Raw genomic sequence first — 14819 nt, 5'->3', positions numbered from 1 at the left:
ATCTATTGATGGGGGTATATATATAACAAGAAGCCACTGTGACTTCAGTAATGCGTTTGATCGCTTGTACTTTATTAATCACATCTACAATATTTATTCTGTCAAAAACACCCATACAGCTATGTGCTTGGCATACATGGAGGTCCCCAGACCCTTGCCAGAGTCCACACTATTGGGTGAAGCAGGTAATGCCTATGCAACTCTCATAGATCAGGAAAAGTGTTTTTACAAACCATACACAGTAAATGATCCTAAAAGTCCTCTTTAGACACCTCTCTCCCTCTCCCTTGACTTCCCACTCACAACATCCAGTAAATCTCTTTCCCTCTCCCCGTATCGGTCCAGCACTCCTCTGTTCCCCAGAGGCACAGACCCCCCGCCCTGTTCATCACAGTGTGTGGCTATCTTGATTTTTATCAAGAGGGCCAGCCCCTTGAATTCTCATGGAGAAAACAAGTCCTCCACGTCATTACACTTGATTTCATTCTGGTTTCTCTCTCATGGCCACCTCCCTTCAGTTACAATGTCTCAGCTCTTCCAGGTAGACAGGACAGGACGGCAGGACAGGACGTCTCTCCTTTCAAGGCCCCCACTGGGTCTGGGCGATTGTCAGTTTCTTCCAAGCTTCTTCAGGATCTATGCCTTCTTGTTTTCCCAGTCCCCTGCCCAGGTGACAACCAAGCAGTCTCCAATTGTTCCAACTGTTGCTCACCGGCAAAGGAGGAAAGGCTTTCCAAGAATGGGAGGGGAGGTCTCTTTTTTTTTTAATAGTTGACCTTCTGAAGACAAGATTCTACCCCTTCCCCACTGCTTTTTTTTTTTTTTTTTTTTTTTTTTTTTTTTTTTTTTTTTTGTAGAAACCCAGTGGATAACTCTTACAGTGGAAATTTCAAACCAAGAAGGGATGGCAACATCTTGAAAAAGATTCCCTTTTAGACTCCTGTCAAAATCAGCCACCAGATCTTCCTTTTAGAGATTTCTTGACTCTATTTAGAGTTTTAGATTTGTTTCTTTCTTTCTCCCAGTAATTTTCTTGGGTGAATTTCCTCATGACAGCTCTAAATCCTCTCTCCACCAGGTGTGGCTGCTGACTCTCTGACCCGCATCTAACCCAATATCAAGAACTATCTCTTTTGTTGATTTGAATTGGAATTAGTCATATCTCTCAGGGGTAGTGTGATCAGTTAATATACTGTCCAGATAAGAACATGTTAGAATGTTAGACCACAAGAGAGAACTTTTAATGATTCAGCTGGGACAACAGGCATAAACCAGGCCTCCCCTTATCAAGTCCTTATTGAGCAAACCCTATATGATTACCCAAAGGCCTTAACACAGAGGCCTGTCCCCAGTAGATGCTCAGTAAATATTACTTCACTGATTGGGTCCAACATGTTGTGTCATTTTTCTGATGTTAATGTCACAGTACATTAAAAAAAATGTTTTTTTAATGTTCATTTATTTTTGAGAGAGACAGAGTGCAAGTGGGGGAGGGGCAGAGAGAGGGGGAGACATAATCTGAAGCAGACTTCAGGCTCTGAGCTGTCAGCACAGAGCCCCACGCAGGACTCAAACCTACGAACCATGAGATTATGACCTGAGCCAAAGTGGAACACTTAACCAACTAAGCCACCCAGGCACCCCACAGTACATTATAAAGTTCCATCTTTTGCCTTTTCTTTCTTCTGCTGTATAACTCCAGTCGTATGCAGTAAGATATGATACCACATTCTTCCCTGAACGATCTTCAACTGTCCCTACCAAACCTTTTTCTGAAAAGATATTTTTAGCTCTCTTTTCTCATGCCAAAAGGAGGCAGTCCTCTTTTGGTGCCTAGCATAGCTACAGTTCACGGTCCCTGACCCGTGTAGCCGCTCCAAAGCATTAACTGCTGGACAAACTGACTGGTGTGTTTGCCTCTTGTCCATCTACTGGTCGCCATAAATGGAGAGAATGTCTCCCTCTCATCATTTTCTTAAGGAAAAGACTTAAGTATGGCCTAACAGGAGATGAAGTAAACAAGATCTGTATATAGTGTTTTATTAAGATTGATGGCAAGGTCTCAGAGCACCTGGGTGGCTCATTAGTTAAGCATCCAACTTGGGCTCGGGTCATGATCTCAAGGTTCATGGGATCGAGCCCTGCATCTGCACTGACAGTGCAGAGCCTGCTTGGGATTCTCTCTCTCCCTCTCTCTCTCTCTCTCTCTCTCTGTCCCTCCCCAATTCATGCTTCCTCTCTCTCTCTCTCTCAAAATAAATAAATAAACTTAAAAATAAAAATGATGGCAAGGTCTGAACTGATATAACTTCCTCTGCTGGTTTTATGGACATCGTTGGCATTAACAAGACTGGGGACAATTTCTGCTTGATCTGTGACACCAATGGTTGCTTTGCTGTTCATCAGATTACACCTAAGGAGGCCACTTATAAGTTGTGCAAAATGAGAAAGATCTTTGTGGGAATGAAAGGAATCTCTCATCTGGTGCCCCATGATGCTTATACCAACCCACTATTCTGATCCCCTCATCAAGGTGAATGGCACCACTCAGATTAATTTGGAGGCTGGAAAGATTACTGATTTCATCAAGTTTGATACTGGTAATCTGTGTGTAGTGACCAGAGGTGCTAACATGGAAAGAATTTAGGTCATCACCGACAGAGAGAGACAAACTGGTTCTTTTGGTGTAGTTCACATGAAAAATGCCAATGGCAACAGCTTTGCTACTCGGCTCTCTACCATTTTTGCTATTGGCAAAGGCAACAAACCATGGATTTCTCTTCCCTGCAGAAAGGGTACCTGCCTCACCATTGCTAAGCAGAGAGACAAGAGACTGGCAGCCGAATAGAGTGTTGGGTAAAATGGTTTCCAGGTGATGTGATTGGAAGTCTTCATACTTACTATACATGATCTTAGCCAAAAGGCCGAGAAGCGATGGAAGTCTTCATACTTAATTAAACATAATAGAGCATGATTGAAATAATACTAAAAAATAAAAACGCATCCCAATGTGTGCTGTGCATGATAGGGGGGTACAACCACGAGCACAGCGGATACTTGGAGTCCCTGCCTTCCCAGAACCAGCAGGGCAGGTCCACTGCAGGGCATGTGCCTGCAGACAAGTGATTACAATGAACACAGAAGTGCTTTGATGGGAAATAGAGCGTGCAACGGACGCCGCACACTCTTCCTCCCCGCACTGCTTGGTTACCTATTGCCCCTCCCTTCCTTTCCCTTCCCCACCACAGAATCCAGCACATCACTAGGCTCATTCAATTCCACTTCCTAAATAGCTCTCAAATCTCTTCAATTGTCTTCTTCCCACAGTCTTTCTTCCTAGGAAAGGAAAGCTGAACCATTTTTAAGCATTCACAAAATTCTAAAACTCTGATTGCAGGAGATTATTATAGTAATCTGTGCTTGAAAAGATGGACAGCAGAGTAGGGAAGAGATAGTGAGGATGACATGGAAGGAGAAGGGGATAAGACATTAGAAAGAGCCCTGCAGAAACCCAGTGTTGAAAAGAAATTACAAAGTAGATTGAGAAGTGGAGAGAGTTAAGTAGAAAATCGGCAGAGTGCACTGTCATGGAAACCAAAGGAAGAGTTTCCAGCAGGAAAAAATTGGTCAACGGTGTCAATACTGCCAAGAGATCAAATAATATAGGAGCTGAGAAGAGAACAGTAGATGCAGCAAAGTTCGTCACTTGAGATGAGTTTTTCAAAATCAAAGTATTGAATGCCTATTAGATGCGGGGAGCCTCTTTAAAGGACGCAGAGATTTGCAGATCCGAGTTGCTGTTTTCCACAGGCTAATCATGGAGTTTACAAGCAAAATTGCAAAGGCACCAGAAATATCCCCTCCCTCTTCTATAGCCAAAAAACTTGTAAATACTACAGTACATAATGAGCCAAATGAGTGGTACAGACATATCCTGTTCTCTGGAATGAATACTATAAATCAGGAGAGTTGTGGTTTTTTTCTGATATCTGTATTTTAAGGTCATTGTTAACACCCTGGAGCACTTCCAGGTAAAATAGCCAAGATGGAGAATGATTTAGAAACCATTTTGATAGAAGAAGTAACTGAAAAATAAGGGTTACATTTGAATTAGTCCAGGTAACTAGGATAGCACTCATCAAATATTTGAGGGGTTTTTATATAAAAGAAGAATGACATGTCTTTTGTATTGCTCCTGAGGACACACCAAAAACAAATAAGGCCCAGGGAGTCAGAAATTATCTTAAAATTAGAGAGACAGAGACAGAGGGAGAGAAAGCAAGAAAGCAAGAAAGCAAGAAAGAAAGCAAGAAAGCAAGCAAGAAAGCAAGAAAGCAAGAAAGCAAGAAAGCAAGAAAGCAAGAAAGAAAGCAAGAAAGCAAGAAAGCAAGAAAGCAAGAAAGCAAGAAAGCAAGAAAGCAAGAAAGCAAGAAAGCAAGAAAGAAAGAAAGAAAGAAAGAAAGAAAGAAAGAAAAGGGAGAGGAAAGAAAGGGAGAGAGAGGAAGGAAGGAAGGAAGGGAGGAAGGAAGCAAAGAAAGACATTCTTACCAGTAAATGCAGTGAGCTGCCATGTTTATGTATTCCCCATCTTGGACATGTTCCAGCAAAGGTCAAAGGGTAGAAAGTTGGACTCAGCATCTTCCAAGATGTCTTCAACCTCTAAGATTCTGTGACTCCAGTTCAAAAATGGTCACTTCCTTCCAAGGTCGACAGAAAAATCTTTGTGGAACAAGTAGGATATCCAATCTAGACTTGGAAGATGGTCAGGATTTTGATAGATGAGCAAGAGAAGGAAGGGCACGTCATGTAGAAGGACAATAAGCTTGCCTTGCTGGAGGTGACTTTTCACATGAGGGTCCAAAGTCATCACAACAAAACTGACAAAGCTTTCATTGCCAGGGTGAGGGATTTGAGCAAAATATGTTAAGCAGCAAGTAGCCATCAAGGAAGGAATTTTCTTTTCTTTTCTTTTTTTTTTTTTTTTTTTTTCCGCAAGGAATTACAATTCAATTAAGGAGAGCTTCAAGGAAGTTTGTTCTGGCATTTACTTAGGACAGATTAGAAACAGGTGAGACTGAAAAAAATCAGGAAATTACTGAGAAAGATAAGAAAATAGGAACCGAAACTCAAGGAATGGGAATAAAATTAAAGTTTAGAATAATGGAAACTTTTGGGAAAGAAGAATCCATAGAACTTGGTGGCTGGTTATGTCGGGAAAGAGGCAGAAGGAAAAAATCAGAAGAATGAATGAACAGGTTTGAGTCCATGTAAGAGGGAGATTGAGAAAAGCAGTGTCTTGAAAACAACAAGGTCAAGGGGTGTAATCTGAGAGACCAGTCACAGTCCCAAGGTCCCAACGTGGGAAGCCAGTCTAAGAAGAACTCCGGCCAGGACGACATCTCCAATTCAGGCAGTGTCTCACTAGCATCCAGTGGAATATTACCGGCTGCTATCTCAGAGGAAATTGGGTTCCCTGATTTTCTAAATGAGCCAAGCTGTTGGGCCGGCAACCAACACACATGACAGGCACTTAGCCAAGCATAAAGCAACAGGTCTAAAACATGTGAGTGTGTAGATAAACCATCTCCAGCATTTAGCAACCTGCTAAGGGGAACTCACAGAAACATAGGAAAAAGAAATCTCTCCAAACTCCAGAGCCCCTGTTTTTTACACTTATATCAAAACATGTATAAGTCTATTATGAGATCTACTTTCCCTCTTACTGGGAAATACGGCAGAGAGGGATACTCCAACGCAAAAGCATTTTTTTTTGAGGTGGTACTTGAGATAAAATTGGGGGAAGAAAACTCTTCAACATAACTTAGGCTCAGTCTATGTAGAAAAAGTAAATATAGAGGCAGAGCTGATGAATTTGAACAATGTAGAGAACCAGGCTGGATCATTTAAACTCCTAAAGCTGCTTTTTTTCTCACCAGTGGTTGGTTTTGTTTTGTTTTGTTTTGTTTTGTTTTGTTTTGTTTTGTTTTGTTTTGTTTTGTCTTTGCTTGGATTATCTGGGCAATTACCTCAACTCTCCATTTCACTCTGGTTCTACAGACATGGCACTCTGAGTGTTCTATTTTTATCACGTTCGAACAAGGACGGAACACAATGAAATGAGCCTCACTGAGGGATTAGGCCAGCTGAAAGGATGTGTTTCCTGCACATCCTATGTTTTCCATGATGCGGAAAAATGAGCCGTTCCCTGCCCTTGGTCTGCCCTCTCCACTGACAATACTTTCCTCCTCAGAGAAAAGGGTAAAGCAGAAAGCAACATTTGGGAAAATATTTATGTTGATAAGGGCGAAATGAAGGACTGCTGTCTGGGAAGTATACTTAAATGACCAAGTCATACAAGAGTCCGTAACTCTGGAAGTTCCCTGGAAGGCTGAACAGGGTTTGCCCCATGTCGTGGACTTCCCTAAGCAAAGTTGAAATTCAGTGACTCCCTGAAGTTCATAGGGCCAATTCCAAGACTGCAGCCAGGAGCTCTGAGTTGAAATCACTTGCACTGTAAGCTTTGGACACCAATAGGACTCCGTGGCTGGGAACGGCTGGATGCTTTGGAAGGCAGTTTTCTTTCTTAGCTCTCTTTAGGTCTGGTGACCTTGGCCTTCAGTTTTCCTGTCCCTATAAAAACCACTCTTCCTTTTAAGTGAGCTTGAGACACACACCATAGATGCTTCTTGAAATATCATTTTGCAGAAAGGCAGTATTTTTCTATTTACAGGAAGAGAAAGGGTGGTGAAAAAGGACTGAACGGCTTCCAGCTGCTGTTGAGAAAGGGGGACTAGTTACAGAATGGGGACATCCCTTCTTCAAGCCCTGTTCCCTAGGCCTGGACTCCTGCACGGCCAGCTCCACGGAGCTCAAAAATTCAACTTGAAGAGCATGCTCCATACCTGCCTTACTACCACAATATGAACGGGGACTGAGATGAAATACACACAAATCATCTTAGGACCTTGGAATCTCTATTACGCAGAGAGGTGAAGACACTGGGCCACTCTAGACTTACTGGCCTCCCAGCTGAAGGACTCTGCATCACAGCTTACACATCCAGTGGCCACTCTAGAATGGCTTAAGGCTGGCTGTGCAGTTGGGAGGGCTGGCACCGGATTTGTTTTAAAGCTGAGTTTACATCACCGTCACCCTGTTTGCATTTAGATTGAATTTTATAATCAATGAAACTAGCAAACATTTCTAAAGATGCTTTTATTTAAAATCCAAGTAGGATTGCAGCTACTTCAATAGTCCATAGTGTTAACTGAGGTCCAGGTTAAAGCTTCCTCGAGCCATGGGTTTTATCCCAAAAGAGAACTTCAAGAAAAATCCTTATGAAATGGTGCCCAGAATCCATTTAAAGATGCATAAACCTCAGAGAAACAACTGGTCCGGGGAGGAATCAGGCTATTTATGACGGCGACATACTTTACAAAAGCTCTCAGAGGGGGCTGACAAGGCAAGCAAAGAAAGAACTTTCTTAAGTAAATATCAAATCAATTAAAGGAAGAGATCCATGGAAATAAATCATTTACAGAAACAGGTCCTACCTGCGGTTTCCAACACAAAATACGCTCAATGCTACACCTCCAGTAACTAAATACAAATGGATTCCAAAGTGATTCAATCTTCACACACTGAGTAAGAGGCAACCTGCTAAAGCAAAGCCTGCAAAACAAAGGTTTTCAAGATATAAAAATTCATAAACCTTTCTTATCAGAAAAGAGGTGAATGAATATTGTTGTATTCTTATAGCATGTTTGCTTTAGCATTTGTCATGTAGTTATTCTGTGCAAAGGTAAGGTCTGGTATGCAGCATAATTATTCTCCCACCTCCTCCTGTCACAAGGTCTCCTTAAAGGGCAAGTTCTTTCTTTAGTTCTTTAAATGCTCCCAAAAAGATATCTTAAGGTCAAGAAACTCCAACAATGTGCAAATATCTTTCAGAAGTAGTCGATTTCCCTCTAGTCCCATTAGGGGAAATCTTATTGTAGTCAGTCTAAAGCACGTTAATGGAGGGTCATGTTTCTATTTACTCTGAGACGGTAGTAGTAATCGGAAACAGGAGGAAGTGAGACCTTCACAGCACTGGAGCTCTGCACTCCAGTTGGGTCACCATCTTCTAGTCTGAATTCCAGATGATATCAAAATGACGTTCCACATAATTCATCAGAGACAAATATATGTACATGTATGTGGGGTCTATTGAAGCCTCCTGTCAAGACTTAAACTTTCACATTGGCAAAGGCTTGATTATAAGATTTGGATTGATTAGTGATGAAACATTTCTGTGAGATTTGGTAGCCACAGATTTTTTTTCTTCAATATATGAAATTCATTGTCAAATTGGTTTCCATACAACGCCCAGTGCTCATCCCAACAGGTGCCCTCCTCAATACCCATCACCCACCCTCCCCTCCCTCCCACCCCCCATCAACCCTCAGTTTGTTCTCAGTTTCTAAGAGTCTCTTATGCTTTGGTAGCCACAGATTTTTTTGTGTTCTTTGTAAATTAGTCATTATGAGATGGATTTTGATAACATTTTTCTCCTCAAATATCCTCTTATAACTGAAATCCGACAGAGTAATACATCTGTATCCAACCAAATTAGGCAAATTTCCCTAGTAATTTCTAGCCATGTTCTGGTATATTCAACAAACATTTATGGGATGCCGTTACTTACCCGACACTACGCAGGGCGCTGGCGGGACAAAAGTAAAGACAGACAGTCCTCCCACAGGGAGAGCAGGAAAGAATGTTGTTGTGGTGATGGTAGGTTGTGGTAGGTTACATGAATTTATACATGGGATGAAATTTCATAGAACACACACATGGGCATATGCACAGACATACACATGAGCATATGTAAACTGGAGGTCTGTAAGTCTAGACAATAGTATTGTAGCAGTGGCAACTTCCTGGTTTTGATAATGTAAGAATATAGTCTTTGCAGAAGCTAGAGGAAGAGATCACAGAACTCTTGGTTATCTTTTCAACTTCTCATGACCCTAAAATTACTTCCCTAAAATAAAGTGTTTAACTGGAAGAAAAAAAAAGATCCGGGGCGCAGGGGGGCTCAGTCGGTTAAGTATCCAGCTCTTGGCTTCAGCTCAGGTCACGATCTCACAGTTATGGGTGAGAGCCCCACATCAGCCTCCATGCTGACAGCACAGAGGCTGCTTGGGATTCTCTCTCTCTCCCTCTCTCTCTGCCCTTCCCCCACTCATGTGCTCTGTTTCTCTAAATAAATAAATAAATAAACAAACAAACTTTTTTTAAAAAAGTAAGAAAAACACTAGCCTTTACATGGAGATTGCTCTATAGTGGGACAGATAACTAACAAGTAGATTAATTAATAATCACAGATTTTTATGTTTATTTTTTATTGAAATATAATTAACATACAGGGTTATATTAGTATCAGGTGTACAATATAATGATTCAAGAATTCCACACATTACTCCGTGCTCATCACAGTAAGTATATTCTTAATCCCCTTCACCTATTTCACCCATCCCTCACCCATCTGGTGACCATCAATTTGTTCTCCATATTTAAGAATCTATTTTTTGTCTCTTTTTTCTTTGTTTGTTCATTTGTTTCTTAAATTCCACATATACGTTAAATCATATGGTACTTGTCTTTCTCTGACTTATTTCACTTAGCATTATATCCAGTCCATCCATGTTGTTGCAAATGACAAGGTCTCATTCTTTTTTATGGATGAATAATATTCCTGTGTGTGTGTGTGTGTGTGTGTGTGTGTGTGTGTGTGCACGCATGTGTGTGTACCACATCTTTCTTAATCATTCATCTATTAATGGAAACTCGGGTTGCTTCTATATCTTAGCTATTGTAGATAATGCTGCAATAAACACAGGAATGTATATATCTTTTTGATTATTTTTTTTTGGTGGGGGGGGGGCGGTGTAAAAACCCAGTAGTAAAATTACTGGATCATAGAAAATTTATATTTTTAATTTTTTGAGGACTCTCTATACTGTTTTCCACAATAGCTGTACCAATTTACATTTCTACCAATAGGGCACAAGTGTTCCTTTTTCTCTACATCCTTACCAACATTTTTTATTTCTTGTCTTTTTGCTTCTAGTCATTCCAACAGATGTGAAGTGATATCCTGTTGTGGTTCTGATTTAAATTTCCCTAATGATTAGTGATGTTAAGCATCTTTTCATGTATCTGTTGGCCTTTTGTATGCCTTTTTTGGAAAAATGTCAATTCAGGTTCTCTTCCCATTTTTTTAATCAGATTATTTGCTTGTTGGGTGCTGAGTTTTATGAATCATTTATATATTTTGGATATTTACCCTTTACCAGATATGTCACCTGCAAATATTTTCTCCCATTCAGTAGGTTGTCTTCATTTTGTTGAAGATTTTCCTCACCGTGCAAGTGTTTCATTTTGGTATGGTCCCAACAGTTTGTTTTGCTTTTGTTTCCCTTGACTCAAGAAACATATCTAGAAAAATGTTTCCGTGGCCAATGTTGAAGAAATGATTGTCTATGTTTTCTTCTAGAAGTTTTACAGTTTCAGGTGACATATTTAGGTCTTTAATCCACTTGAGTTTATTTTTGTATATGGTGTAAGAAAGTGGTCCAGATTCATCCTTTTGCATGTAGCTGCCCAGGTTTCCAGCACCATTTGAAGAGACTGTCTTTTCCCCATTGTATATTCTTGCCTCCTTTGTTGTAGATTAATTGACCATATAAGCATGGGTTTATTTCTGGGCTCTTTGGTCTATTCCATGGATCTACGTGTCTATTTTTGTGCCAGTCCCCTACTGTTTGGATTACTACAACTCTATAGTACATCTTGAAATCTGGGATTGTGATACCTCCAACTTTGTTCTTCTTCCTTACGATTTTCTTATGTGGTGTGAAAAACATTTTTTAAGAAGTGCTGTTATGTAAAATAATAAAGGAGTGCTCTCTTAAAAAGAACAACCCAAGAGAGAAACTCTGAGGGGGGGACATTCAAACTGAGACCTGAACAACTGAGAATGAGCCAACTAGGCTTAGAGAGATGATCAGCAAACACAGTAGAAGATCCTGGCTGGCCTAAGTCAGGATGACCTTCAAAACTGTGACTTTACTAAGACAAAGTCTTGAAGGATAGCCAGATTTCAGTGGGCTGACCTTATATTAGGGAGTGCTTCAGGCCCTAACAGACAGTAAGGATATAAAAAGAATGCAAAAAATTCACAAGCACAATAGTCATTAGATCCAGTAGATGGAAAGACATTTAAATATCTTAAGAGTCAAAGAAATGCAAAATTCAATCAAGTGATGATAGCAGGCCAGCAGGAATTACAGAAGTGATGAATAGATGGAATTATTAGGAAATATATCTCTTAAATCCAGCATTTAGGAACGTGAAATCACCCCAGCTACAATAAAATTCAGGGTGTCCCAGAGTCTCTGAGAATGCAACTGCATTAAGGGAAAAAAAAAATTGAGATGTAATCTTGTCTACATGGAGTAAGCATCTCCCAGCCTTGGAAGAGTTTCCAATTAAGCAGAGAAATGGTTAAGAAAACCAAACTCCTATGATTAATATTTCTATGTTTAAAAATCTAACCAGGCATGGCATGTGCCTGTAGTCCCAGCTACCTGGAAGGCTGTGGCATGAGGATCCCTTAAATCCAGGAGTTCTGGGCCATGGTGCCCTATGTATGTCAGGTGTCCACACTAAGTTCTGTATCACTAAGGTGACCTCCCTGGAGTGGGGACCAACAGGTTGCCTAAGGAGGTGTGAACCGGCCCAGGTAGAAAACACAGCAGGTCAAAACAATCCTGCTGATTAGGAGCAAGATTATACCACTGGATTCCAGCCTGAGCAACATAACTGGACCCTGTCTTTTTGCCCCTACCTGAATCCTGTATCTTCGAAATAAGTAAACAGCAGAAGTAAAAAAAAAAAAAAAATCTGAGCATACTTGGTTATTTTAAGTATTCATTATGCAAAATAAAATTTGACCTATTAGAATAAAGAGTCAAACTTGTAAATTTAAAATGTATATAATTGTATAACAGATTTTGATTTGTTGAAATCTAACTGTATAATAACATTAGAATATTTAAGATAATCTACATTTGTGTTCGATTAGATTTAGAAGAGTTGTTTTAAAACTTAAGAAGGATTTTCTTTGTTAAATCATAGGAAAATCACACATATTACATTTAAAAATGCAGTTTTAAATGTTTAAGGGCTTTTATTTACAAACATTATTTAAATTCCTATAAACTGACGTTAAAATTTGCTATACTTTTAAGTAGAATAGTAAGATTACAAGCTAAATTTAAAAGCATACAGGAGAACAAAGTATTTACAATTCATAATTTAAATGTATAATGATAAATGTAATATATTAAATATTAACTTTTATATATCTAAAGTAAACTCTGAATCTTTTTCTGCATAAAAACCATGCTCAAATAAAAAAAACTTTCAGGGTGCTTGGGTGCCTCAGTCAGTTAAGCCTCGGACCCTTGGTTTCAGCTCAGGTCATGACCTTGCGGTTTCTTGCGTTCAAGCCCCACATTGGGCTCTGTGCTGGCAGCACAGAGCCTGCTTAGGATTCTCTTTCTCCCCCTTTCTATCTGCCCCTCCCTACTCACATTGTCTCTGACTCTCTCAAGATAAATAAATAAACCTTTTAAATAAATAAATAAATAAATAAATAAATAAATAAATAAATATAAAAACTCTCATATTTATAGCTTGAGTACCAAGCTATTGAAAAGATTTCCATAGAATGGCAGTCCCTATGAGCCCTGAAAAAAATTATGACATATAGATACAGTGGAACAAACCAACTTTTGCCTATGTATTAAAGGAAGTGATTTATCCTGGGGAAATGTATGGAGTTAAATGCTAAATTTGGGGTGCTTGGGCGGCTCAGTCCATTGGGCATCCGACTTCAGCTCAGGTCATGATCTCACAGTTCCTGAGTTGGAGCCCCACTTCGTTGGAGTTGTCTGTGCTAACAGCTGAGAGCCCGGAGCCTGCTTTGGATTCTGTGTCTCCCTCTCTCTCTGCTCCTCCCCTGCTCACACTCTGTCTCTTTCTCAAAAATAAAGAAAGATTAAATGCTAAATCTGAGGTGTTATCTGTATTTTTGTGGGTTTTTTTTAATTTTTAAATGTTTATTTTTGAGAAAGTGAGTGCATGTGCACGTGCTCTCTCTCTCTCTCTCTCTCTCTCTCTCTCTCTCTCTCTCACACACACACACACACACACACACACACACACATGAATGAGCAGGGGAGAAGCAGAGAGAGAGGGAGACAGAATCTGAAGTAGGCTCCACAGGCTCTGCCTCTGATCTGTCGGCACGGAGCCTTGACACAGGGCTTGAACCTACAAACTGTGAGATCATGACCTGAGCTGAAGGCAGATGCTTAACCAACTGAGCACCCAGGCACCCCTGAGGTGTTAATCTTTAAAAAAAATCACTTAACAAAGGTCCCCTCAAGGTCATCACAATTTCTAAGCACATGCATTAACTCCTTCTAGATCTCTTAATACATATTTTTTACTATATCACTTCTTACATTAAAGTGTAAGTTTTTGTTACATATCTATTTTCCCACTTAACCATAAGTTCCTACTAGGTTAGGAATCATTTCCTATTTATGATTGTATCGAATGACTATGACACTCTGAGCATCTTAAGCTGGACAAAAAGCTTCCATAGACATCTCTCGTGGACCTGAGATTAATTCTAAGATTTTCTTCCCATTAGCCTCTTCCAAAACTCAGACACCAACCCAACTGGCTTCCTGCCTTAGCTTCCTAGATTCATCCAGCCCTATTTGGATCTCTGACCCAGTTTCAAATTGTTTACACTGGCCCTGACCTGGCACTCACTGCCTTAGGACACAGATTCTGGCATTTTTCCACTGACTCCACCCACTCCAACCACAGAACAGGACCAAGTCTGTCAATGAAGTGCATCAGACATTCAGAGTTCGGAAGAATGTCTGAAAATAATAGTGGCCTAATAAGAGTTTAAAGACAAACTCATTCAATAATCATCTAAAAGTTTCCTGAACACCTCCAGTGTTCAAGGAGTTCTGCTGAGAACAGGGATATTAAAAATGAATAAGATGTGGTACCTATAGTCAAGAAGGTAGTGAACGACATTAGTGTTCTTATAGAGTTATACATGAAGTGCCATAAGATCACGTTAGACAAGAGCACAACCCAAATGGAGATAAAGGGTAGTAGAGGAAGGACTTCTTATAGCCTGTGGCCCTGTTAAATTTTGGTGGCTAGATCAACAAGGCTTTGTGACTGTTTCAATGTCCGGAAGCAAAAGGGGTCTACAATGACTTTGGGAATAGTGTTCGATGAGGTCCTGGACTGAGACTGGGAATACGGAAGGATGTGCTGGTTTGGGGCTATGGCGATTATCTCAGTTTGGGACATGCTGAATTTGAAATAAAGTGGAGATGTACAATACACAACTGGATAAAAGAGTCAACCGTTTATAAAAACTCCATGGCCTGAAGTGGTACATTGGGGAGTCATCAGCATACACAGCCTTGGAAGTGAATGAACTGTCCCAGGGATAACATGAACAGTGAGAAGAGAAGAAAGCAAGAGAGATACTCTGGGGATCATCACATTAAAGGGCTGGGCAGAAGAGGAAATCATTAGGGAACCAAGAAGAGAAACCTGAGATTAAAAGCAAAACAAAACAAGAAAACTAAAATAAAAACCAGGGAGCAGACATCGCGGTGGACATTGTTGGTTTCCTGACAAGTATCCATTTCCTGCTCTTCTTCACATAA

General features: G+C 40.2%; 1 long non-coding RNA gene and 1 pseudogene across 2 annotated transcripts in view; one reads left to right on the top strand and one right to left on the bottom strand.

Moving 5' to 3' along the window:
* The first annotated feature begins 2280 nt into the window (after positions 1–2280).
* LOC101084674 lies at positions 2281–2848 on the top strand (annotated as a pseudogene).
* Positions 2849–4481: 1633 nt separating this feature from the next.
* The window catches only part of LOC123384472, a 31170-nt gene continuing 20832 nt past the window's right edge, over positions 4482–14819 (bottom strand). Inside the window, exons 3-4 of one of the 2 annotated variants that reach the window (XR_006595597.1) lie at positions 7554–7671; positions 4482–7454 (exon numbers count right to left, since the gene is read on the bottom strand). This is a non-coding gene — a long non-coding RNA (uncharacterized LOC123384472). Of the gene's footprint in view, positions 7672–14819 lie in introns of both variants that reach the window. The other variant, XR_006595596.1, reaches the window with a different exon arrangement.

This window comes from Felis catus, chromosome A1, assembly GCF_018350175.1.
Source record: "Felis catus isolate Fca126 chromosome A1, F.catus_Fca126_mat1.0, whole genome shotgun sequence".
NCBI lineage: Eukaryota > Metazoa > Chordata > Mammalia > Carnivora > Felidae > Felis > Felis catus.
The sequence above is the reverse complement of the archived record's forward strand: the minus strand, read 5'-3'. Positions and strand labels throughout refer to the sequence as shown.